Genomic DNA, 4,295 nt, shown 5'->3' on the forward strand with positions numbered 1-4,295 from the left:
TACAACTCCATGACAGACTAAATAAACGATGTGAAAATAGTAATGGCGGATATACCATCCTGTATCAGAATATTGGTGAAACAGTTACTATCACATGAAACGTACACGTGTAGCGTATTGATAGTAACTCATTAAAAAAAATAATGTCACAACCAAAACAAGACTGTCGAGTTATCTTGCTTCAATCTGTTCATTAGACGTGATAAATAAACGGTAACTTTTATAACAATTACATATTACAAAAAACTTGAGGCATGTAAGCATATGATGATAGATAAAGCAATAGGTTATGTTGGATAGTTTCAAGGTTACTTACCTCTAGTTCAGCACCAGCGGCTGGCCAGAAGAAGTGGAGCGATCTTCCTTGCCGCACAGGGCAAACGCAGGCAATGTGGAGACGAGCGCTTGGTCATCGAACGTTCTCTCTTCCCCGACCGCAACAGACTTGAAATTGCCTGTGCTCGGGCCCGTTAGTGCTACAACGTAGCCCTAGTTATTATTATTTTTCTTAGCTTAAATGAATTGGCTTTTTGAGGGCTTTAATGTGCTCAAAAAGTTGTAGGAGTTTGCAGCAAATTCGAAGGCGGCGTAAAATTACGTATTCTGGAGTATTTTGAAAAGGGCGTGGCAAAATGGCTCAAGAGCGCCACCTACGGAAAAGCCCCTCATTTAGCATTCACCGATCCTCAAAAAAAACAAAGATTATTGTGTATCATGACTAGATGCACAAAAAAGTCCATCAGTGCATTATGAATAACGCAACAGGAAGCCCGCCAGTTTGACTTTAGTGGCCATTTTGGTCATATTCCATATTTTTTCTTTGATGTACTTGTCGTACAGCTTTCATCAGATCAACTTCAAATTTAGACGATCGTCATCACAACAAATTGGAGATCTAAAGTTATTGAAGGATTACGTTTTAGCAAAACCGTCTGACCGTGGTGTGGCGTTAAAGTTTGATGAAACGCCATCAAAACACAAGCTTCCATATTTCAGACATATTTTGTCCAATTGAGTCCAAACTAGACACATTCGACAAGAGTCGCCACCAGAAGACATGGGTGCAGAAATTGTGACTTACAATCACAGCGCCCCCTGGTGGTAACACGAAATGTCTTGTTTTGGTACGTGTTATGTTTTTATGTACTACTCAGACAGCTTTCATCAGATCAACTTAAAAATTAGATGAGACTCTACAAAACAAGATGAAGATGTAAAGTTATCAGAATTTAAACTTTTCATCAATCCATGTGACCGTAGTGAGGCTTCCAGTTTGAAGAATGAAAACACCTATAACTGGCAGATGTGCTGCAATATTTAGTCACTAGATGGCAGTGTCAGACAATGGTTTGTGTTATCTATGCATTAACAGACTGTGTTTACAGGGTGGCCAACTTCAGCGGAGAATTAAACCTTTTACAGCATTGCTCAAACTTTGGTTTTAGTCTCAATCGCTAAGTTCTTCCTTCATGACAACTCTGAGGGGGGTGTATTTTTTTTTAACTCCCTGGTTGAAGCGATATAGATGTTTGAAATTCACGTGACGTCACAGGGACGAGCGGTACTTCCTGGTGCCTGCGGTTTCAGCTCAATAGAGTGAGCAGCACACGCCTCATCATACTGTGCGCGGCTTCAACTCCCATATCGTATGAGAAACACGGTTTGAAGTTCAGCTTGTTCTCCTGAGGGACACGTTAAAGACGTCTGCGCTGCTGTTTCTGTGGTAAGTCACGTAGAGTATTTTATTTCCATGTGTTCGCAGTGATTCGCAGGGTGCCTTTCAATCAGGCTTGCTAGCTTAGCAACGCTAATTCGTAAACTATATAACAGCTGCGATCGTGTTAGATGCAAATGGCAGCTGTCACTGACACACCACCATGAACGCAGGTCAACAAAGCAGAGACAAGCGTTAGTTTATAAGGATGAATCTGAGACAGGAGACTGTATGTCGGTTTGTTAGTTAGCTTAGCCCGGAGGCTAAATAGTTTCCGGGCTGAAACCTGAATCTGCCACCTACACTCTTTAAATCGTTAATCTCAGACAGACTTCACTGAATTCTTTTGTGAAATATGAGTAAATCATAGCCTTGTCACTTTACTAGAACAGACAGTGTCATACAGAATTGTAGGCTAATATGCACTACCTATTTCCTAAGCTGAATTGATTTAACTTTGAAGTAATATTTTATTTTTACCATGTAAAAGTCTGTTAAGCAGTTGACCTGGCACATGTATGACTTTACATATCTGTGTATTTGTGGTCAATGTTCCTCTAGGGTGTTCAGCCTGAGACACAACTTGAATCCAACCAGTTTGAACATTGACTCCAGGTACAGACCTGTTTCATTACTTACAAACAATCAAAGTATTGCACATAATACATAATGTATTTAATTATAATGCAATACTTTTAATGTGAAATAACTCCATACTGTACATTTATTGTCATGCTGGTGCACGTTTTTAATCCTAAAGCATATTCAAATACATAGTTGAATATCATCAGAAAATGAGAATACACACTTGTTCAAAAGTAACACTTCCTGTACAATAATGATATATTTTGTGTTTCCTATCATTTTTATTAGGGACAGACGAGCCTGAAGGACACAGCTGTGACGACCATGTTGTGTCTCTTATGGCAAAGCAGAAATATTAAACACAGGGTTCTTTTCGAAAGTGTATAAAATCAGAAAGCAAAAAATACACATTGTTCTAATAAATGTTTATTTTTTTAACCAACCATAATGAAGATAGACATTAACTCTTATACATGACACTTTGCAATGACCACCACCACTAAACAGTTGCAGGTCATATTTAGTTAAGGGAGGAATTTAGAAGTGTTGTGTAGATGACGATTCAGTCGTCCACGTGTTGACCAGCATGACGCTGCAGATCTCCACCATGTTGCTGCTGAGGACATCAGGTGCTGCAGTTTTTCATCTATGAAGACAAAAACAGCACTGTTAAAGAATGTTTTGTGTTGTGTATGAAGCACAACAGATTTCAGATAGAACCGTTGTACTGTGGTCTTGGTTTGTATCGTCATGGTTAAATGTACATATTTGAAGTCACTTTATTATAAAAGTAGGGAAAGAAATACAACATTGTACAAATAGAGAAAATGTATTTTTACCTCATCTGTAATATTCAAGGTGATAATTTCCCACAGAGCTATTGATAACAGTCCACATCAAGTCTCTCCACTTCCCTCAGTATGAAAACATAATTATACAATTAATTGAAGAACTGTGTTTACACTGGTTGTCACATTAGTTATTTGTGGGATATTAAAATATTATCCCAATATATGTACAAAAATCAAACTAACCATGTCATTTGTCTAAATGGTTGCATTTAATGGACAAGTACTTCAACATTACATATGTAGTCTGCGATTGATATGAATTAGTTCAGTGGTGTTTCTACATTTGGAACACCAGATGTAGATGGCGCTGTTGTGAAGAAAGTCCAATACATCTGTCCTTTGTGGAAAACTATATTTATTGGATTTTATATGCAATATAGCATGAATGTGTGTGTGAATAAACTTGACTTACAAGCTTTACAGTCTTGTTTTGGAGTCTAATATTTTGTGTGGTTTCAATCAGTGTTCTTGCTCTGGGAAATGAGCATCTCTCTTGTCGTCCGTCTCTGCTCTGTCCCTCTATTCTGGGCGCAACTGCACAAACTCAAGCGTTTTGTCATGTAACCACAACTAGGCATGAATCACATTGTCAAAAGTGAACTTTGGCTTAGGGGGCAGAGCTGAGACACCTTCAAATTGCCGCATGAAATCTGCCTAGCAACTACAGTGCCATGATGGAAATGGGACTCCATCTGCGAGCCTATTGACTGCTGGGTTTCATCTGTGTCAACAGGCTAACACCAGTGAACAGTCAGCTGGTGTTGTCATCATAATGTCCACTTCATTAAGATGGCACTGAGTCCTGACATCAGAAGTTGTCAGATCCATTGACAACATCAGGAGCCACTATCAGGATGTATGCCATACATAAATATGAGAGCAAGGACAACGCTGTATTGTTTTAATGCATAAAACATTTCATTTGAAGAGATTACATATATGACATTATAGGGACTTTGTATTTGCAATAATAAAAATCAGATGACACATGTCTTCGGATGTTGTAGTGAATGGACAAACGATTTATATGTCTATGTAATATCATGGTGCTTGTTTATTGAAAAGACATTTATGTCTATAGAAATCAATTACATTTACTTGAATAAAAGTGTGATTGAAATGCTATGACCGGTACACTGGGGTCA

The 4,295-nt window shown here is 38.4% G+C and overlaps 1 long non-coding RNA gene across 1 annotated transcript; it reads left to right on the plus strand.

Moving 5' to 3' along the window:
- The first annotated feature begins 1,636 nt into the window (after positions 1 to 1,636).
- On the plus strand, positions 1,637 to 3,570 carry LOC133974858 (uncharacterized). The gene is made up of 3 exons (XR_009924705.1): positions 1,637 to 1,723; positions 2,276 to 2,329; positions 2,588 to 3,570. It is a non-coding gene; the product is annotated as an uncharacterized LOC133974858 (long non-coding RNA).
- Positions 3,571 to 4,295: the final 725 nt, after the last annotated feature.

This window comes from Platichthys flesus, chromosome 2, assembly GCF_949316205.1.
Source record: "Platichthys flesus chromosome 2, fPlaFle2.1, whole genome shotgun sequence".
Lineage (NCBI taxonomy): Eukaryota > Metazoa > Chordata > Actinopteri > Pleuronectiformes > Pleuronectidae > Platichthys > Platichthys flesus.